Raw genomic sequence first — 22944 nt, 5'->3', positions numbered from 1 at the left:
TTAGAGTGCTCTTTCCCACAGGAAAACCTGAACAACCTCGAGGCAGCAGCACCTGACCAGTTACAGGTGTCTGATTCTTTCAGATGGTGTAGGAGCAGGTGAGATGCCAGGCCAGCCCCACACATGGTGATGATTTGGCAAAGTCAGAATCAGAGCACTTCTGGAACATTCTTAACTGCGAGTTCTCAGCTGCCGACGACAGCTGTGCTTAAAGAGGCTCAGATTCAGCACAGAGCTATTCCTACTATTTGCGAGGGTGGGAGTTCATAAAGGGGTCCGAATCATTCTTTCGGGTCCCACTGTTGATAGCCCTACAGCAGCTTGTCCAGCCCCTTGCAATTAAAGATTAAATGGAGAAAAAAAGTAACAAAAAAAGGGGCACCTGGCTGGCTCAGTCAGTAGAGCATGCGACTCTTAATCTCAGAATTGTGATTTGAGCTCCCGTGTTGGGTAGAGATTACTTTAAAAAAAAAGAAATCAGAAAAAAAAGAGATTAAATGGGGAATCAAAATGTTTTTTGTGGGCATATTCTGGGGGAGACTGTGATGATTGTTATAACAATGTTCACTTGGTAGGTGCTGGGCACTCCCAGTGCTAGGTAAACACTGACTTGTATAATGCTTGTTGTATAGACGAAGATACGGAGTCCCGAAGAGAAAAGTAATTCGCCCAAAGATAGACAGACAAAAAGTGGCAGAGTGGGGATTTTCACCCCTGGATTTCTGGCTCAGACCCAGGCTCTTCCTCCTGGGCACATTGCCTCTGAGTCTGGACTACAAGGAGGGGATGCAGGCAGGAACACAGGAGCAAGCACCAAACTACGCTGATTGTTGTGAGGGCATGAAGGGGGCACCTGAGTGGCTCAGTCTGACTTCTGTTCAGGTCCCCATCTCAAGGTCCTGGGATCCAGCCTGGCTTTGGGCCTCCAAGCTCAGTGGAGAGTCTGCTCGTCCCTCCCTCCTCCTGGCTCCTATGCATGGGAGCGCTCTCTTTCTCTCTCTCTCAAATAAATAAATACAATCTTTTTTAAAAACGGGAGGGCATGAGGGCTCGGGGGATTCTATAGTTGAATTTATTTAAGTTAAACAAGTTTCAAAGACCGAAATAGAAGAAATCGTAAATATCCCTTCATGAATTTCTCTTGTTAAAGTCTATAATGTGGGGCACCTGGGTGGCTCAGTCGTTAAATGTCTGCCTTCTGCTCAGGTCATGATCCCAGAGTCCTGGGATCGAGCCCCACATTGGGCTCCCTGCTCTGTGAGAAGCCTGCTTCTCCTTCTCCCAGTCTCCCTGCTTATGTTCCCTCTCTCGCTGTGTCTCTCTCTGTCAAATAAATAAACAAAATCATTTTTTAAAAAAGTCTACAATGTGTTTGCTTTATACACAAATACCAAATTTCATTAAAGATTTCTATGACAGTATTTGAACCTTTCTTTCATCTTCATATAAAAACTTTAAGGCAGCTGCGCCTGGGTGGTGGCTCTGTCAGTTAAGTGACCAACTCTTGGTTTTGGTTCAGGTCATGGTCTGATCTCACGGTTGTGAGATCTGCCCCGCCTGGGGCTCGGGGCTCAGCACAGACTCTGCTTGAGATGCTCTCCCTCTGCTCCTCCCCCACTCAATCTCAAGTTCTCTCGGATATATATTAATTCATATAAAACAAACAAACAGGGGCGCCTGGGTGGCTCAGTGGGTTAAGCCGCTGCCTTCAGCTCAGGTCATGACAGGGTCCTGAGATCAAGTCCCACATCGGGCTCTCTGCTCAGTGGGGAACCTGCTTCCTCCTCTCTCTCTGCCTGCCTCTCTGCCTACTTGTGGTCTCTGTCTCTGTCAAATAAATAAATAAAATCTTAAAAAACAAACAAACACATTTAAGGCAAAGTGATCCTGAAGTTATTTCTCATTTATTCACTAGCAGTGCAAAATCAAACACCTTACTTGTTATTCTCACTTGATTTCATGTTACGTCGACCTCTTCCTACAGGTTTTCACCCTGCCAGAGATTTTCTGTATTATTGTTTTCCTATAGGATCCTGTGAACTAAGTCTTAGAAGACTTTTCTGAAATTCTTTTCTTATAGTTCAGAAAACGAAAAAGAACAGGATCAGATTCTATCAGAATTTGGTTAATTTTGGGTGCCTGGGTGGTTCAGCAGGTTAAAGCCTCTGCCTTTGGCTCAGGTCATGATCTCAGGGTCCTGGGATCTAGCCCCACATCAGGCTCTCTGCTCGGCAGGGAGCCTGCTTCCTCCTCTCTCTCTCTCTCTGCCTGCCTCTCTGCCTACTCGTGATCTCTATCTGTCAAATAAATAAATAAATTCTTAAAAAAAAAAGAATTTGGGTTAATTTTTACAACAGAAAGATAGAATCTAAGATTTTTTAAATGGAATTAAATTTACATTTAAAAATTTTAAAATTACATTTTTTATTATACCCAAAGTGGGCCTTGAACTCATCCCAAGATCAAGAGTCACAGGCTCTACTGACTGAGCCATCCAGACACCCTAGGGTCTTAAATACTTTTTTCTAATAGTACTTTATTACTACTTCTTAGATACTTTTTTTCTAATAATACTGACATCTCTAGCTCTGTATAATGATCTAAATCCTGATTTACCCCAGAGAGGTATCCAGTTGTGATGGCCTTTGGCTTACAGTTCTCTGGAGCTATGTAAGATCATGCTAAATCCTGGGTCAGAGTAGCTGTTACGAAGGAGGGAAAGTTCCCAGACATCCACGGTAGAAGAACAGAGAGAGGTGGAAATACCACAGATGAAGCCTGCATTAACTTAACTGTGGCCAGTTGTGTATGCTTGCCTTGCTGTGGAGCTGTTCCCGTAGGTGGAAACTCCCAGGGCATTCAGCATATTGAAACTATCCTGGCTTACATCTCCATTTTGGAGAGGCTATGCTGAAAACAGCCAGGTAGGTCTTCATGTCCTATGAGCATTTTTTTAAAAAGATTTTATTTATTTTAGAAAGAGAGAGAGAGAACGCATGCGCAGGTAGGAGATGGAAGAGGGGGAGGAAAAGGGTGGGGGAAAGAATCTCAAGCAGGCTTGTGCTAAGCATGGGGCCTGATGCTGGACTTGATCCCATGAAGAACTGGAGAGCACGATCTGAGCAACAGTAGAAGTCAGATACTCAACCAACTGAGCCACCCAGGCGCCCCTATGAACATCTTGTATACACCTAGCTGAGGTCTCCAGGGTCAGGGAGATGGGAATTAACAATAGCACCCCAGAATTCTGGTGTCACCTGCCTCTCCCCTCTGGGCTGTCTCCCAGACATTTTCAGAGGAGGTAGGAAGGGGGTGCAGCTTTCTCTCCATCTTCCCTATAGGAAAGGGCTGATCATACTGGCATTCAACAGCTCTGGACTCCCCCGGTTGGAGTCATTTCCCACCGGAAAACATTGGGCTGGATGTTCACACCGGGCTCGACAGGATCCCACCCTTAAACAAATCCATAAAATTCATTCAAAAAGAATAAACCAACAAACATTCCTTTCTGAAACTTTCCCCTTGGGTAATGACAGAAAAACATTTTCTACTGGAGTTTTTTCATAAGAAAAAACCCCTCACGTCAGATTTTGGGTTTTCTAATACGGAGATCCCTGGTTTGCATCTAGAGATAGGCCTAGTCTATTAGTTTCAAGCATCCAATGAACAACATTCCAGCTAATACTCTCAAGACCAGTTTTGTAAATTCTGAGAGGCACCGCCTCAAAGCAACATCCCTGAAAACCAGCAAGATACAGTCTACTTGCTTTCCTGTGGCCACTCGGTATAGCCCAGATAAGAGGACTTGAGGTTGGCAACTATCAAACGTTCTGGGCAAGAGCCAAACAGTGACATCACAGCCTTATGCATCAACCTGGTTAAGAAAGAAAATCCTGGGTTTCAAGGCTAGACAGAGCGAAAGGCTCATCCAGTTAACTTACTGGCAAATATAAGTCACAATGATTAGTCCTGTGATGCTCTGTCTTTTATCCACGCTTCCTTCAGTCTTGGAATAAAAACACTCTGCCTTGCCCTCCCTCCCCACCTTTCTGTTAAATGAATGGCAATTTAAAAGTATAAACCTTATGCTAAAGAGTCACCTTTAATATAACCCAAACAATGATGAAAGAAAACCTCGAAAACCAAATTTGAGTATTAGGCAGTCTTTTCACATGTCAAGATGCTGGAGGCCGGCATGAAAGATGCTTACACTCCAGCAAGTGCATGGAGAGCTCTGCTGAATCCCTGTTTTGTGCTTCCATTTCTGTTCATCTGCTTTCCACGGGCAAGCAGCCACCTCCTATCACAGAGCCATCCCCATCTTAGGTCAGTAGACAATATGGGCAAAATCTGCAAAGGATGGACACGTTGGCTTGGGTGTGGTCACTGGCAATGGGAAGCTTTGGTCCCCGGGATGCGGGCTCTAAAAGCCAGGAGCCGCACCCTTGGCGGGTAATCTCCAAAACCACTTTTCCGGATTTTAGCACACAATCCGCACCAAGCCTGACTGCCTGACTGCTCCCTCTATGAACACACAGCCCCCCGTAGACGCGACCAGCCTCGGCAGACAAAGCCGACTGCTCAGAGAGCCACTCTGCACCGAGGCAACCTCCAGGTCGCCACCGGGCCACCACGCCGCCGCGTCTGGGCTGCTTGATGGTCAACAGCAAGGGGCGGGAGACGGGCGGCGCCGAGGCCACCAGGCACCAAAGCCCGTGGCCGCGGCTTTCTGACCGCCCCCCAGTCTGGGGGGACGCACGACTCACACTAGGGAATTAACAGCAGGCCTTGATGCCCCAACACAGACCCCAAAAGACTAGAGCATGCCCTAAGATTTCTACGGAAGCTTTTTCTGCACCAGAAAACGGCACACTTGAGTTCGGGAGCGGGGCAGCCCTAGCTCGGGGTCGGGTGGCTACCAGTGCCGGCTATTGTTCTCCCGGTCTCTCCGGCGGGAGACGTCCCCCATCCCGCCTCCCAGCCAGCATCTGCCACTGGACCAAGCCTTTCAGCTCCGAGAAGAAAGGGGTGTGTGCCTGCGGCGCTGCGGATTATCGCAAAACCTGAAGCGAGTCCCTAAGGGCTGTGTCAGGCCGGGAGACAAAGCTCCTGGTGGGGACGGCGCAGCCCGGTCGCGGATCCGCCTCCCCCGGGTTTGTCGCCTGTCCGAGGGCCACGCCCAGCGGGCCACCTGGACCGCCACGCTCCAAGTCTGGAGCCGAGGGTCTTCAGGCCCGAGACCCGCCTCCCAGCCGTCCGCCCCTCCCTTGCCTGGAGACCTTCCTCCCCTGGGAGACCTCCCTCCCCAGAGAGACCCTCCCCCAACCCGCGCGGGTCTCCTCCTCCCGGGAGTCTACCCTCCTCAAACCCCGGCGGTCTCCACCCTCCAGCATCTCTCCTCCCATCCTCATTCTTCATCAGCCCCAGACTCGCCCCGCCTCGCGCCACCTGCACCGCACTCCTCCCCTCCCTCCTCAGACCCGCCCCCCCCGCCCCCTCTCTTTCCTCCTCAAACCCTGGTCTCCACTTCCCCCTCCACCCAGACCCCCAGACCACCTGTCCCCACCCAGCTTCCCCATCTCCCCATCTTTGCTCAGACAGAGGCCTCGCGTCTGCCTCTCCCCATCCCAGGTTCTCTCTGGCTTGGGCTCTTGCCCCTCCCCAGGCCTGGGGCGTCGGTGTCTGTCGCCCGCCAAGATCTACGCTGCGCACTGGGCTCCAGCGAAGGGACCCAGCTCGGCGCTCGCTCTGGGCCGGGCAGCTACAGGCGGCCTTTGTGGTTCAGGCAGGTGCCCCGGAGACAGCAGGCGAATCGTCCTTAGGCGACCGCTGCGTTAGCCAGACCGGTGGAACGGGCCGTCGGGTCCGGTCCAGGCTGGGCAAATCCCAACCCGAAGCCAAGACGGACTCGGGGTGTGTGTACTGGTGGGAGTGGGAGGCCAGAGGCAGCGACGATCTAGGGACTCGGGGAGGACGGGCCCTTAGCCAGAGAAGCCCCCGCCCAACCTTCCAGCCATTCACTGCACCTCGACAAGCCAGGTCGGGCGCCTACTGTGTGCCGAGAGTGAATCCCCTTCGACCAAGCCATCTCCTCAACCCAGTTCTTTGCAATCCCACGAGCACACCTGAAACGCCTACTATGAGCAAGGCACTGCACGGCGTTCCGTGGGCGTACAAAGAGCACAGGATTCGGGCCCCAGTTTAGCCCCGATGGCCGCCCCAGTCCCAAAGCACACCTCCCGCCGCGTCCCCTGAGGCCGGGCCCCTGGGCGCAACCCTATCCCTGCCCTTTTGTGAGCCTCCCAGAGAAACAGAGGCCGTGAGAACGATGTCCCAGCCCGGGGAGAATAAGCCCACCGCCCGCCCCGCCATCACGCACTCCTCCGGGATGCTGCGGCTGCGAGGGTCCGTCGGTCGATCCGTCTCTCCTCGGTCTCGCCGCGGCGCGGGAGCTGCGGGTGCTCGGGGCGGCGGCGGCTGCACGCGCGCTCGCTCGATCGCCGCCTTGGCGCGCGGGGCGCTGGAGTCGGAAGCCAGGAGCTGGGGAGGGGACGTGGGTGGGGGCTGGAGGCGGCCTCCGCCAATCACCGACCCGACGCCTCCTCCCCAATGCTCCCCACCTCGCGCTAGCAGGTTAAGGGGAGGCGGGGACAGGCGGCGCCCCGCATCTTCGCCGCCGCGCGCGGCCGCCGCCTTGGGACTACAACTCCCGACAGGCCCTGCTGCAGGGCTGGGGTCCGAGAGGGGAAGGAGAGTGAGGCCAGAGAACCCGCCGACCCCCCTGCCGTCCTTCTCCGCGTTCCTTTGGGTTTCCCTGGTGACTGACGGCACTTCACAAAGCCCCGGCGCTGGGACGCGCGGATGCACGAGTCCCCTGGGAGGGCTACGGGGCGGGTCCCAAGGACACACCGCCTCCCCTCCCCCTGCAGGACCCCACCCGAGGGCTTGAAACAATGCCCCGGCAGCCTCACCCGGCTGCTCCGGGCCTGCCCTTTGCGCCTTGTTCCCTCCGAGACCCAGTACGACGCCTTCGAAGTGGGCGTTCGGCGGAACCGCAGGATGGAGGGCGGGGTGGTCCTTATAGCAAAATGTTCTGACGTACACTATATAGTGGACGGCCACTCAGGGCCGACTAAGTTTGCAACTGTCCCCTCTGGGTCCCCTCAATGAACCCGGAGTTCATTCTCTGGGCTGCTGTGAGCTAGAGCTTCTCCATCCGGAGCCCTCAGACCCAGCTGCCTGCCCTATTTCTGACACCACCTTTCAGGACATGGAGAAGTCTCTGGAAATGTTTTAGAACTCAATTTATACTCATTTTTTTTTCTTCACGTTTTAAACACAATTTAAATCAACAAATCTAAAAGAGGAGAGGGAGGATCGTCAGGCCTTTGTACCACGTACCTAAAACCCTCTCAAGCCTTTACTGTAATATTTTATGTAGTGGTAATAGTAGCTCAGATACGGTTAGTAATTTGCCTCTTTTCACTTAATGTCACTTCAAAGGCGTTCCTATTGATTAAAATGCACCATTGAGTCCTCACCTTCAACCCCAGCCCAGGGTCCCTCTAGGGAAACGCTTACGGGTTACTGCAGAAACCCCTCTCTGAGAGAAGCGGCCAAGGTGAGGGAGTTTCCAGCTGTCTCCGCTGCACAGCCATGCCCAGAGAGGTAGTTCAAACCTCTACACAAGTTATTTTCAACCAAAATGGTGCTTCACTACTCCCCCAGGATGCCCTCCTCCTCCACTCAGCAAAACCAACCCCGGGTGGCAGACGCACAGAACCTGCCCAAGTGAGGGGTCATTGGAGCACATTCACTGCCATCCTTTGTGGTGGGCTCAGGGTCCGGACAGGCCAGGCTGCCAGTTGGAGAAGGCTTACTGCTGCCTTACCCACAAAGAGTCTCTGCTTCTCCGAGGAGGAAGGTTTACTATTCTGCCCTCTGCCCCACACATCCTGAACTTATGCAGGGAGCCCCTAAATTAGCCTAGGGGCGACACCAAAGCATCCCTGATCCGGGGAGCCCAGGATGCGCCTGTGAAAACTTCGCGGGAGAGTGGCTTGTCCCTCCCACTGCTCCAGCTTGGGGCACTGCCCTAGGGATTCACGAACTGGCCAGGCTCTGTAGCGACCCAGGGATTTAGGCAAAATGGGTTGAGCCTCAGGGAGGTGGCCTGAAGCCCCCTACAGGCTGGCAATAGCGGATCGCTGGCTACCACCTTCCTTGGAAGCTGCACTTTCTGCCTAAGGGAGAGGGAGTCCTCTAGTGGAGGAAACGTTTTCTGCAGTATTTAGGGGATCTCAATCTTGGACGACTCTTCTTTCCTTTCCTGGGCCTACCTTCCCGGGTAAGAGAAAGAGCAGCCTTGAGGTCATCTGTCTGCCTGGGACATTGATGAAAGTCGCACCCAAACCTGTGGTTTCGAATGTGCGAACTACGTGATTTTAGCTTTATTCATTTATGTTCAATCTAGGCTGTCTCTCCTGGGAAGCATAAAGGGCATAGGGCAGGGAATCATACATCTCTATGCTGGAATCATTACTCTGTTTTCTGGGTAACTGACGTTGGGAAAGTTACTTATGCCATCGGAGCCTTAGCTCTCTACAGAACACAAGGATCATAACATTTTTTAAAAAACGTTGCCTTGTTGATTACATAAGGAAATACCTATAAAGGGCATAGCACACTGCCTGGCATACAGTACACACTCAACAAATGGAGCTGTGATGTTTCATTTATTCAACAACAAACTTTTATGGAACAGTGTGAGGAATATAAGAATATGAAATTGCTGGGACATCTAGGTGGCTCAGTCAGTTAAGTGTCCAGATCTTGATTTTGGCCAGGTCATGATCTCAGGGTCGTGAGACGGAGCCCAACCTTTGGCTCTGTGCTGGGTGTGGAGCCTGCTTCAGATTCTCCCTCTCCCTCTGCTTCCCTCCACCACCCCTCACCCCCGCTCACATGTGCATAAGTTCTCTCTCTTTTAAAAAAAAAAAAAATGACGTTCTCATTATAACAACTACAAAAAGCACTTTGTTGTGACTTATTATAAAGCTCATATGACTAGCTTAGATGAAGCAGACAAGAAATTCAGATGAGAGAGAAGTAAATTCTGAATAGATCCTCATGGAACAGAGAAGCTGGATTTGGATTTCAACTGGATATTGATTTGCTGGAGGATTCTAAGTGGAGGTTTGAGATTCCAGGATGAAGGAGTGAAAGTTTGTGGGTAGGGAAGATGGGAAGTGTTTGGAAGGCAGTAGAGGAACCCATCATGATTTGAAAGTCAAGTCCATGAATGGGGATGGTGAGAAGAGAAAGCAGATACTAGATACTGGTGCTGGGGCCACTCTTTTAAAGCTGAGGGCTACTGGCTTTTATCAGTAAATGTGTTTGGGGTTCCAAATCACCTTAACCACAAGCTTCTGAATAATGGGCGAGTAAAGGGGTACCAAAGGGGGGAAGGGGCGTAGGACTAGTAGGTGTTTTGGGAAGACATAGATAGGATCCTTACACCACATGGCAGATAGCTTTCCTTATTTTGTATAGACGAGGAGGTCCGGACTTAGAGAAGTCAAGTGACTTGCCCAGAAATCACCCTGCTACAGTGGCATTACCAGGGCTCCAAACCACACCTGCCTGATGCAGAGCAGAGAGCCCTTCCTGACCCAGCATGCTCTACCCTCCAAGTCTTCCAGAAGGCTGACTTTCCAGTGCAGGGACTGTGTTGTCCATGAATGACTCACGAGGAGTCATGTTCCTTCCTCTGCAGGTTCACCCTGTTTCTTCAGAGAAAGGATGTTCTCCAGCATTCCCAAGGTGGTTTGTATCAGATTTCTTCCTCGACCTTCTCTTCACTTCCCCATCCCCCATAAGTCAATGACAATGGTAGCGGTAGCATAGCACGGAGAACACATTGTGAAGTCTGCTTAGCCTTAAACCAATTGTGATGGGCCGCCTGGGTGGCTCAGTGGGTTAAAGCCTCTGCCTTCGGCTCAGGTCATGATTTCAGGGTCCTGGGACCAAGCCCCCACATCAGGCTCTCTGCTCTGCGGGGAGCCTGCTTCCTCCTCTCTCTCTGCCTGCCTCTCTGCCTACTTGTGATCACTCTCTCTCTGTCAAATAAATAAATAATCTTAAAAAAAAAAAAAGGCATAGGGCTAAATAGATACACAAACAGGGGCAGTGGGGAATAAGACTAAGAGAGTGGCACATTCCAGAGCTGTGGCACTGAGACACAGGGGAGGGGACCCCACCCTCAGACTGGGGGGGGGGGGGCTGTGTTTGAGCTGAAAACATCAAAGTAAATTCCAGGGGCTTATCACTGCTCTTGAAATGCTGATGAGCTCTCTAAAAATTTAAATCATTCCTTTTGGTCTAGGAAACTTATTTTTTTTCTGCTTTTATTTTTAAATTTCAAAGTTTAATTTTAAAATAAAAGTGTGTCTTGTCTTGGAACTAGAATAGCCACAAGCCAACATAAAGCAAGAATTGCTGGGTGACTCCAGCTACCCCAGCCCCGTAGCAGAAATCTACAATGTGAAATTTACATTTATTTCACACCCAGAGAAGGAACCTCTGAACTGCAAGGTTATACAGAGAAGGATAAGGAGGTTTTGTTTTAAGCCAGATTCTCCTTTAACAAATCAACTTAATCTGGGCATTAGCAAGAATAATAGTGACAACATGGAGCAACTTAAATATATAGAACCACCTTCAGAGAACAAAACAGTTACTCTAAGAGCCAGATCTTTAAATCATCTTTTTGTTCCCCGCCTGTCACACTCCACAGCACAATGCTTTATTAAACCCCTGATGAATGCTGAAGAGCTGAGAATATTGGAAAGAACCCCCACACCCTGCCACCAAGCTGGATTTTCATTTACAAAATGAGTCCAAAGAAATACAACAATGAGGGGTGCCTGGGTGGCTCAGTGGGTTAAAGCCTCTGGCTCAGGTCATGATCCCAGAGTCCAGGGATCAGCGCTGCATTGGGCTCTCTGCTCAGCAGGGAGCCTGCTTCCCCCTCTCCCTACCTGCCTCTCTGCCTACTTGTGATCTCTGTCTGTCAAATAAATAAAATCTTTAAAAAAAAAAAAAAAAGAAAGAAAGAAAGAAAAGAAAAGAAACACAACACTGAAAATTACCCATCACTGCCTTTACCTGATTTTTTCTCATATTATTTTATGAAGCCAACCCTACAGTTCAGCTAATTTTTTCCTCTTTAGTTGCATTACTCAGAATTTATTTCAATAAGAATCAAAGCAAGTATTTATTGAGTATTTCCTGCATACTTTACGTACATGAGTCAATTGATCCCCGTAGCAGACGTGTGAGAAAGTTATCATAATAGCCACTTTATGAAAAAGGGAAACAGGGGCGCCTGGGTGGCTCAGTGGGTTAAGCCGCTGCCTTCGGCTCAGGTCATGATCTCAGGGTCCTAGGATCGAGTCCCGCATCGGGCTCTCTGCTCAGCAGGGAGCCTGCTTCCTCCTCTCTCTCTCTCTCTCTCTCTCTCTCTGCCTGCCTCTCTGCCTACTTGTGATCTCTGTCTGTCAAATAAATAAATAAATAAAAAAGAAAAAGAAAAAGGGAAACAGGATCTCAAAGGCAAGTAACTTGCTCAAGGTCAAACAACTCCAAGGGGCAGAGCCCAAGTCAAAACCCAAGTCTGACTCCAGAATCCTTATTTGTTTATTTAGACCATACCGTCCGATCTTGAACATTATACTATTTACATTTGCCCTTTTCTCAAATCTGTAGTGGTTTGGGGGATTCATAGCGTAATTTTCAGAGTGGCGGCCATCCCGTCCAGCTTGGTGATTGACTTTGAGTAGTTTCCCTTCTTCCCTTCCCAATGAAAACCCCATGTGGGACTGCTATGAGGGACCCAGAAAGCCACGTGTCAAAGTCACAGAGTCTCAGAGCACTTGGAATTGTCCCATATGCTTGCATATTCTGTTTTGTTTTTTCTTTTTTTTTTCTCTTTGCATTTAGTTTGAGAAATTGCTATTGGTATATTTTCAAGCACACTGATTTTTCCTCAGCTGGGTTAGGTTTGCTGATGAGCCCATCAAAGATATTCTTCACTTCTGTTACACTGTTTGTTCCTAGTACTTCTTTTTGATTCTTCGAGTTTCCATCTTTCTACGTGCAGCCCCCATCTGTTCCGGCAGGTTTACTTTTTCCATTAGAGTCCTAACATCACAATCATTGTTATTTTCAAATTCCCCATCTCATCATTCCACATGTATGCCATAGCTGATTGCAGTTCTGATGCTTGCTTTGTTTCCTCAGACAATATTCTTCCATGCTTTTTAAAAAAGTTTTATTTATTTAAGTAATCTCTGCACCCATCATGGGGCTTGAACTCGTGACCTCAAGGTCAAGAGTCACATGCTCCACCAACAGAGTCAACCGGGCATCCTTCTTTTGTGCATTTTTAACATGCCTTGCAAATTTTGTTGAAAGCCAGACATGATGGATTGGATAAGAGAAACTGAGGCAAACAGGTGTCTAGTATAAGGCTTTGTGTTAATCTGTGGCAGCTGGGCTGTATTTAATAATTGGTATAGCTGTGAGTGCCAACGTCTTGTTTCCTCTAATTTCCTTGTTTTTCCTTCCTTTGTTATCTTTGGGTTTCCCTAAGAATTCCTTCTTAAATAGACTCTCTGATTTGCAGCTTTCCCAATTATAATCCGCTGTTACTATCTAAGAGCCTATTGATGTGGTGGAAAGATGTGTTCCATAATCTTCTGATTAAATCTTATTTTTTTAGCCATCCCGTGTCCCTGGGCTGTGACCTTTAGAAGCATTTCTCAGCCTTTTTTCTCCCTTCTCTTACATCAGACACAGAGGAAAGACAGTGTCAAAACTGGCTAATAGCTCTTCCTTCAGGAAAGAAGAGGCCCCCTGGAGGGCCCTTATTTTGGAGAACCCTCTGGACTTATTTCAAAGTGGTTACCATTCCAGAAACATAAGGGGAATCCTCTTTAGTCTTTACCATTGAGAACCTGGTGGGGTTCCTGGAGAGAAAAGCCATGAAATGATAAGGGACCTTCTAAGACTGGGCTCTGCTATAGGCTGAATGTTTGCCCAATTTCATATTATGAAATCCTAATGCCAATGTGATGGTGTTAGGGAGTGTGGTCTTTGGGAGCTGATTAAGTCATCAGGTCAGAGCCTTCATGAATGAAATTACTACCTTATAAAAGAGGCCCAGGAGAGCAGGACAAAGGCCCTCACTAGACCATGACCATACTGGCACATTGATCTTGGACTTCCCATTTCCAGAACGGTGAGAAATAGGAACTTTGCAGATTTAGTCAAATTAAGATGAGGCCATTAGGGCAGGCTTTAATCCAATATGACTGGTGTCCTCATATGAAGGGAGAAATTTAGGCACAGATACACAGGGAAAATGCCATGTGACAATGGAGGCTGAGGGATGTCTACAAGCCATTGACTTCCAAGGCTTGCCAGGAGCAAGAAGTGGGAAGAGGCAAGGAAGGATTCTTTGCTAGCAGCTTCAGAGAGAACATAGCCCTGCAGACAACTTGATCTGGACCTTTAACTTCAAAACTGGGAAAATAAGGGGCGCCTGGGTGGCTCAGTGAGTTAAAGCCTCTGCCTTTGGCTCAGGTCATGATCCCAGGGTCCTGGGATTGAGCCCCTGCATCGAGCCCCACATCAAGCCCCGCATAGGGCTCTCTGCTGGGCGGGGGGCCTGCTTCCCTTCCTCTCTCTGCCTGCCTCTCTGCCTGCTTGTGATTTCTGTCAAATAAACAAATAAAATCTTAAGAAAAAAAACTGGGAAAATATCCATTTCCATTGTTTTATAACACCCATTTAGTATTGTGGTCCTCAACCCTAGGAGACAAATATGGTACTCTTTCTGTAGAAGACCAAGCTTGCACCTTCCTGGGCTTACCTGATCTCTATTCAAACTGTGTCTTTCACCATCTCTATTCATGTTGTAACTCTCTAGAATAAAATGTAATGTGGAGAATTGATGGCAATTGTAAATGATTCCTGTTTACAAACATGTAAATGCATTTTCTCCAGTAAAGATGCAATTAATTTCATCTGGTGAAAGAGACCAGTCTTGCCTCCATGATCAGCAAATTCATCTCAGCATCCTGAGTGTTTGTATATGTGCTTGTTATTTGGAGTCTCCTTGTTAATAATTTTTATATCTTACTGGTTCTCTCAGTAATAAATGAATCAAATAAAACTTTTAACATGTCTTTATTTTATATTAGCATGTCATGAGTTTACATTTCTTTCTTTCCTTCTTTTTTTTACAATTTTATTTATTTATTTATTAAAGATTTTATTTATTTATTTGACAGACAGAGATCACAAGTAGGCAGAGAGGCAGGCAGAGACAGAGGGGAAAGCTAGCTCCCCGCTGAGCAGAGAGCCTGATGCGGGGCTCGATGCCAGGACCCTGGGATCATGACCTGTGCTGAAGGCAGAGGCTTTAACCCACTGAGCCACCCAGGCTTATTTATTTTACAGAGAGAGAGAGAGACAGGGAGAGAGGGAACACAAGCAGGGGAGTGGATGAGGGGGAAGCTGACTTCCCATTGAGGAGGGAGCCCCTGTGGGGCTGGAGCCCGAAGTGGGGCTCAATCCCAGGAAGCTGGGATCATGACCTGAGCCGAAGGCAGACCCTTAACAACTGAGCCATCCAGGCGCCCCTACCTTCCTTACTTCTTTCCTTCCTTCCTTCCTTTCTTTCTTTCTTTCTTTTTTTTTTTTTTTTTAAGATTTTATCTATTTATTTGACAGAGATCACAAGTAGGTAGAGAGGCAGGCAGAGAGTGGGGAGCAGGCTCCCTGCTGAGCAGAGAGCTGGCGGGGCTCGATCCCAGGACCCTGAGATTATGACCTGAGCGGAAGGCAGAGGCTTAACCCACTAAGCCACCCAGGGGACCCTATTTATTTATTTTTAAGATCTTATTTTTAAGATCTCTACACCCACCATGGGGCTTGAACTTAAAACCTTAACTTTACTATTCTGAAAAAGATACCATCTGGGTACAAAGTGTAAGGGGATAATATTTTGAAATGTCTACTGATATTTCTTCATTTTCCCTTGGTTCTTTCTCCATTCTGTCAGCTAGGGTATTCATCATTCACTGCCTCAGGAGAGGCAGAAAGCAGAGAGAAAAGGGAGTTGATTCTTCTCTTCAGTGTTTCCAAAGCCTAACCCTTGGGGAGAGCTGAAGGAACTCAAGCATAATCCATAGATTTGGAAGTTGGAAGAATATAGGAATCTAAGTCTTTTTTTTTTTTTTCCAGATTTTATTTGTTTATTTGACAGAGAGAGATAGTGAGAAAGCAGGAACACAAGCAGGGGCAGTGGGAGAGGAAGAAGCAGACCTCCGGGGTAGCAGGGAGTCTGACCTGGGACTCAATCCCAGGACCCTGGGATCATGACCTGAGCCAAAGGCAGATGCTTAATGACTGAGCCACCTAGGTGCCTCTGAGAAAGTCTTTTGATGCTCTGGAGGTCAGATTAATATTTCCAGACTTGGACCCAACAGAGTGACAGAGGGCGGGGTGAGGAGGGCTGAACATAGCTGTGACCATTCCCCCTGCCCCGAGCCAAATTGTGGTGGGTGGGACGATAGACTGCCCAAGCGGCAGAGAAATCTAGAGCAGAGTGTGTTTGATGTTACTCTAGGTAGGACCCCCCTCCCCCGGAATTTAGATACACCCCACAGGAGAGGAACCACAAATTCTCTGAGATTAATTTACTACTGCTTCTCCCCGCTACCCCACCTCTGGCTGAATGGGCGCTTGTGGTAAGAATCAAGTTCAGCTAGGAAAATCAGGTTCACAGTTTCAGATTCAGCCCCCTTACAAGAGCATCCCACTTCTATTCAGGTATCATCACTCATTTTACCTATTTCCTAATCTGGTGCACATTTGACAATCTTTTTGGCCTCTCAGTATCCAAATTCCCTTCCAGCACAAGGAGAAGCAGAGCCAGCCTCCCTTTATAGAAACCAAAAGTCCCCAACTGGTTCCTGGGCTCCCTTGGCGGTGGGACACCGGCATGGGATCCAGAGTCTGCCCATGGCCCGCATACCCCATGTTTCCAGCTAGAAGCTGGTGGCCCGAAAGCAGAGAAACCCTGGAGGCCCTCTGGTAGAGGCAGCTGGTGCAACAAGATGGCGCACTGCTAGAGAAACCCACGGCCGGGCGGAGCTGGTGGTGATGACTAGCGCTGGGCACTGGTGGGGTTGGAAGTGCACACCAACACGGTGGTGAGCCCGTTGCACCAGCCCTGCCCATGGCCCAGGTACCCTCCACTCCTAGCTGCAAAACTAAAGCTACATGATAGTAAATCTAATAAATCCCTTTCCCACCTAGATCAGTCAGAAATGCTTTCTGTTGCTTGCAACTAGGGACCCTACCCTAGTCTATCCTAGACCAGACTATTTTTGAACTTCCAGATTGTTTGTGGGTTTTGGTTATTATAAACAGTCCAGAACAAACACATCTAAAGAGCTAACTTGGTATCCTTGTCTAATTATCTTATTAAGGAAAACCAAATGGTAGAATTGTTGGGGGACTCATACTTTTAAGGGTTTTGATACAGAAAATATTAAATATTGTAAGGGAGAGGAGATTCTCCTTTACTCTCTCGGTCTCTGGCTGGGCCCAAGGATTAAACTGATAACCAGACAGATGAACAGGAGAAAAGCACACACATTTGAAGTTTTACATGAACATGGGGGTCTTCACAAGAGAACGAAGACCCTAAGATGTGACCAGAGCAGGAAGCTCTTATACCTTTGAGACAAAGAAACAAGAAATTTGTCAAGTATTGACAAGATGGAGGGGTTGGGGGTAGGGGTAAGAGATGGTGAAGACACTGGGAAGATAAGGGTTAATTTAGCAAAGTTTGTTTATATACAGCCTTCTCCACCCTAAATTTTCTGTCTCTGTTGATAAGGATGCCTTCTACCCTCTGGCCAAGGAAGGTCCCTTTCACATTGGATGTTTAGCTGCTTTCAGGAGGGTAAAAGAGGGTCAGATTATCCTTCTTGTACCTGCTATTTCTTAAGTACCTTTATTTATTTTTTAAAAACATTTATTTATTTGACAGACAGAGATCACAAGTAAGCAGAGAGATAGGCGGGGTGGGGGGGGCGGGAAGCAGGCTCCCCGCTGAGCAGAGAGCCAATTCGGGGCTCGACCCCAGGACCCTGAGACCATGAGACCATGAGATCATGCCCTGAGCTGAAGGCAGCGGCTTAATCCACTGAGCCACCCAGGCACCCCTCTTAAGTACCTTTAATTCAAAATAATACGTCCACGTGGCGTATTTTGGGGTGATGTATTCTGAAGCCCTCCAATTATATTCTCACCTGCAGTCTGTTTATGAGCCTGTCTCCCTACAGCATGTTACCCCAGAATTCATCTTAATAAGACTCATTTCTGTGTGTGTGTGTGTGTGTGTGTGTGTGTGTGTACGCGTGCGCATGCATGTGGGTGCAGACCAGCTGGAATGCTATCTCCCTTCCATCCCTGGGGAGCCCCCAGGCCCTTTCTCCCAGACTTGCGGATCAACTGTTGCATTGTAATTCTTCATTGCGTAGTTTGGAGCTCCTTCTAACTCACATCCACTAGAATAATGTCATTAAACTGAAGCATGAAATGAATGAAAGAAAACCAGTCACGAATAAATGCCCTGTGTCACTCTCTCACCCAGGGGTGAGCCCTGTCCGGTCCTCCTATCCAGGCTAGAGGCTTACTGGTTGGCCACAGTTAGCTCGGGTGAGGAGGAGGGAGTCTGGGCAGGGCTGGGCCCCTGAAAGCATCGGGGTGGAAAATGTCCAGCTACACGCATGGAAGGCTATACTTGCCCCGCCAAACCCCACCCCCAAACTCTTCCCTTTAACCTATATATAAGGGGCGCCTGGGTGGCTCAGTGGGTTAAAGCCTCTGCCTTTGGCTCAGGTCATGATCCCAGGGTGCTGGGATCGAGCCCCGCATCAGGCTCTCTGCTCAGTGGGGATCCTGCTTCCTCCTCTCTCTGCCTGCCTCTCTGCCTACTTGTGATCTCTCTCTCTGTCCAATAAATAAATAAAACCTTAAAAAAAAAACTATATATAAAAGGGAGCCACCAGGTTCAGCCCGCACCACAGCCATGAGGAGAAAGGGGCTGTTCTCTGCTCCTGTGATTGAGGCTTTGCTGCTTCTCCTGTTGCCTGGGATTGCCTCCCATGTAAGTAGTGTTCGATCTCCCCTTGACATTTAAGGTGCTTTCTTTTCTTTTCTTTTTTTTTTTTTTAATTTATTTGACAGAGAGAGAGAAATCATGAGTAAGCAGAGAATCAGGCAGAGGGAGAGGGGGAAGCAGGCTCCCTGCTGAGCAGAGAGCCTGATGTGGGGCTTGATCCCAAGACCCTGAGATCATGACCGGAGCTAAAGGCAGAGGCTTAACCCACTGAGCCACCCAGGCGCCCTTAGGTGCTTTCTGTCACGTGCTCTTCCCTTGCTGATGACTCCTGAGGAGCCACGTCTGCCCTTTCTGCAGCAAAGGAGTCTCCCAGGCTGAAGCAGGAGGTGTAGGGGGTAAGGACCATGGCTGGGGTGTATTTTGGTCTCATGTAAAGACAGTGGCCCCCACTTCCCGAGGGAGGTCCCAGGAAGTGTGCTAAGTGCTTTATACACATTACCCCATTTAATCCTTTCAATAACTTAATTATATTTTCAGATGAGAGAACTGAAACTCAGGAGAAGTCAGCTCAGGAAGGGGTTTAAGTTCTATACACTGTCAGAGTGTTTGGAACTGGGAGAAGATCAAGGCTCTGAGCAGAGGTGAGGCCAACACTTTGCTTTTTGGCGTATGCTGGGAGGTTCAGGAGCTCCCAAGATGCCATAGCTTCTGGTTTTCCCTGGCCCTTTCCTGGGTTAACCTCATTTTGTATACTGGGATGATTTTAAATTTTTTGAAAAGATTTATTTATTTCTTTTAGAGAGAGAATGCAAGTGGGGGCGAGGGGAGGAGCAGAAGAAGAGGGAGAGAAGCAGACTCCCTGTGGAACAGGGACCCCCCATATAAGGCTCCATCCCAGAACTGTGGGATCATGACCTGAGCCAAAGGCAGACGCTTAACCAACTGAGCCTGTTTTCTGCCTATGTCTTCTACTAGTTAATATAAATGGGTTAAAAACAGTGGGTTCTCTGTGGCCTTCATGGCAAGGAAAGGCAAGCCAAGACACAATGGGGCCTTCACAGCAAGGCAAAAAGGCAGTTCATCTGCCAGCACCCTGCATAGCCTAGAATGCTATGGGGAATTTGGGGGAAGGCAGGCCTCCCTCCTACAGGCCTTTTATGGTAGGGAGTGATCATAGTGATTTCGTTCAAGGGACGCCTCTGGTTGCCTTGACTCCAGGCACGTGGGTACACCACACAGGAGTGGGGGTGGGACAGCACCCAGGAGTCGGGGTCGAGTGATTTTCTTGGTAATGAACCGTTTCTACTTTTCCAGGAACATGGCAGTTTCCTCTTCAGTTTCATCTCCCTTGGGTTGGCCTAACCCACTGGAAACAATTTGGATTGTAAGATCTAAGGAAAAAGTGGGGCGCCTGGGTGGCTCAGTGGGTTAAGCCGCTGCCTTTGGCTCAGGTCATGATCTCAGGGTCCTGGGATTGAGTCCCACATTGGGCTCTCTGCTCAGTGGGGAGACTGCTTCCCTTCCTCTCTCTCTGCCTGCCTCTCTGCCTACTTGTGATCTGTCTCTGTCAAATAAATAAATAAAATATATTTTTTTAAGATTTTATTTATTTATTTGACAGACAGAGAGTACAAGTAGGCAGAGAAGCAGGCAGAGAGAGAGGAGGAAGCAGGGTTCCTGCTGAGCAGAGAGCCCGATGCGGGGCTCCATCCCAGGACCCTGGGATCATGACCTGAGCCAAAGACAGAGGCTTTAACCCATTGAGCCACCCAGGCACCCTAAATAAATAAAATCTTAAAAAAAAAAAAAAAGATCTAAGGAAAAAGAAACTAACCTTCTTCTGTAACAATGCATGACCTCGATACTCCTTAGGAGACAAGGAAAAATGGCCCATTAACGGGACAGTATACTTTAATACGATCTAGATCTCTATCTCAAGAAACGGGGCAAATGGACAGATATGCTCTATGTTTGGGCTTTCTTGCCTCTAGATCGGGTTCCGGACTTAAGGGCCTGTTGCAGAATGTGTTCGGCCACTAATCAGACCAAATCCCCTCCTGATGTATTGGATAATGATTGTGTGAACACTAATGAATCTGAGTTGTCGGAGGAAGCACAAGCCTCTCCGAATGAAGAGGACTTCAATCCTGTCACTTCTCCTTATGAGCCTGAAGGCCCTTCTCTACCCAGCCCAGCTGAGCACACGAGGAGCAGACTCCCTACCTTCCTGGAGCTCCCCCTGAATCAGCGTTATATCCTCCTTGGAAGGTTGCCAACGGAGAAATGGGCACTAGACGAGTCCTCGTCCTGTTCTCCAGGGCAGACTAGGGTCAAAACAACAATTAGGACAATATTCTGAAAACCCTTCTCCATTTATTGAGGGTTTTCAACAAATATCCATTATGTTTGATTTGATCTGGCCATATATATGTGTGTGTATATATAAAATATTATATAATAGTATAATAATTCATATATAAAATAGAAATACATACATATATATATATATATATATATATAAAATTGCATCTATCTATCTATCTATCTATCTATCATCTATCTATCTATCTATCTATCTCAATCGTACTAACTCGCTGCTGCACCCCTGACGGGAAAAACAACCACATCTGGGTAGGAGCCCAAGAGTTTGCTGATGACAACAAGGGACAGAGAACATTATCCGGTGGGGGCGCTGCTGTCCCAAACACTGAGTCACATTGGAACTATCAGGAGGCTAGTCAGAGAAGAGAGGAACAAGATTGTATGATCACCTGCCTGAGAGAAGAAATGAGAAAGGGCTTTACTAAAGGTATACATTTTAATAAAATTCAGGCAGGCACACTAAGAGCTGATAAAAATCCTGCTCTATTTTGGAGTCACCTAGTAGACGAAGCTATCAGCAAGTATGGAAACCTGGACCCAGGGACACCTGAGGGAATAACTATTTTAAACAGGCAGTTTATAAATCTGTCTGTATCGGGCATCTACCTAAAATGGCTTTAGGCCCTCAAACGCCCACTCAACATCTCTTGGAGGTGGCCACAGGAGTTTTTAGTAATCGGGACATGATATTAAAACAGGAAAACCACCAGAGAGCTAAATTAGAGGGTGAGATACCAGCTCGAATACTGGCTGCCAGGATTGAGAACTTCCCACGACACCCGGCTAACCCAGAAGGAGGCAAGGGCCGCTTCTGGGTGAAAGGTCGGGTGAGACCCCATGCTTCCGATGCGGCCAGATTGGACATGGTGAGCAAGGGGCAGGTGGGGCTAGGGAGGGAGAGATAGGTAAGGGGCTACATGATCAGATTCATAGAAATCTCCCAAATGCGGAGGTGTAAGGAAACCAGAGACAAGTAACGCTCCAGAGCACCCTGCCTTAGGTGTCTGAGGGGGAAGTCTTATTTATGGCGGTCTCGGGGCGCCTGGGTGGCTCAGTGGGTTAAGCCTCTGCCTATGCCTCAGGTCATGATCTCAGGGTCCTATCATCGAGCCCCACATTGGGCTCTCTGCTCAGTGGGGAGCCCACTCCCCACCCCCACTTGCCTGTCTGCCTACTTGTGATCTCTCTCTCTGCCAAATAAACGAATAAAATCTTTATTTATGACAGGATCCTGCGGTCAAAAGAAAATAACCAGAACCCTGAAAAGAAGTAAGCCATTAAAGACGTTATCACTAGACCTTAATCAATGGTGTTGTCAGGAGAGAAGTCAAAAAGATACAGGTTCCCATGGGACGCCTGGGTGGCTCAGTGGGTTAAAGCCTCTGCCTTCGGCTCAGGTCATGATCCCAGGGTCCTGGGATCGAGCCCCGCGTCGGGCTCTCTGCTCAGCAGGGAGCCTGCTTCCGCCTGCCTCTCTGCCTCCTTGTGATTTCTGTCTATCAAATAAATAAATAAATCTTTAAAAAAAAACCTGAGAAAGGTTATTTAAAAAAAAAAAAAAAAGATACAGGTTCCCTGGTTAAGTTTCAATAAAAGACCAACCCAAAAAGCTCTCAGTGGCTCCCCTGTCGGGACCCCTCTCACTCCTGAGAGCTTTTCTTTCTGTGCCCTTGCTTAATAAAAACTCTATCGCTTTACTCACAAGAATGAATGTCTGTGAGATTCATTCTTTGACTCCGCGAGACAAGAACATAGCTCTCCCACTTTAGTTGGAGCAGTAAATGTCCCAAGAAGGGCTCTACCCCTGGGCCATGTCCAGCATGTAAAAAAGAAGGACGTTGGAGGAGAGACTGTCCTGTCTCCAGAGAGAGAGGAGGTTAGACACTCACATCCTGCCAGAGAGGGAGCAGAACTGGAGGGTCCTCCATGACAGGACCCTGAGGCTGGTTGGTCTGGCTCTTTTGATGTCAAGATGATTGAGTCCCGGGTTGCCCTAGAAGTGGGAGTTGGGTTTATCAATTTTCTTATGGATACAGGTGCCATTTACTCTGTATGGATACAGGTGCCACTTACTCTGTCTTTGTTCAGGCCTCTGACCCTACTTGTCTTTCTAGCCATAGAGTTGTCCGTATAGAAGGGGAAACTGAAATGTGCCATCAGACTGTGACCCTAATTTGTAAATACAAAAGCCAATTGCTTTCTCATTGTTTTCTGGCCCTTCTGTCTCATCCTGTTCCATCACTCGAGCAAGGTTTGACCTATAAATTAGGAAGCAGTTTTGGGGCACCTGGGTGGCTCAGTGAATTAAGCCGCTGCCTTTGGCTCAGGTCATGATCTCAGGGTCCTGGGATCGAGTCCCG

At 48.3% G+C, this 22944-nt stretch overlaps 1 protein-coding gene and 1 pseudogene across 2 annotated transcripts in view; both read right to left on the bottom strand.

Moving 5' to 3' along the window:
* The window catches only part of DPYSL5 (dihydropyrimidinase like 5), a 93757-nt gene extending 86984 nt beyond the window's left edge, over positions 1-6773 (bottom strand). Inside the window, exon 1 of the mRNA XM_082745123.1 lies at positions 6380-6773. The gene's annotated coding sequence lies outside the window, so the exon portion shown is untranslated. The remainder of the gene's footprint in view (positions 1-6379) is intronic.
* Positions 1-22944, bottom strand: part of LOC309870608 (glucokinase regulatory protein-like) — an 878156-nt pseudogene that overhangs the window by 573340 nt on the left and 281872 nt on the right. The window lies entirely within an intron of this gene.

This window comes from Mustela nivalis, assembly GCF_964662115.1.
Source record: "Mustela nivalis genome assembly, chromosome: 8".
Classification (NCBI taxonomy): Eukaryota; Metazoa; Chordata; class Mammalia; order Carnivora; family Mustelidae; genus Mustela; species Mustela nivalis.
The sequence above is the reverse complement of the archived record's forward strand: the minus strand, read 5'-3'. Positions and strand labels throughout refer to the sequence as shown.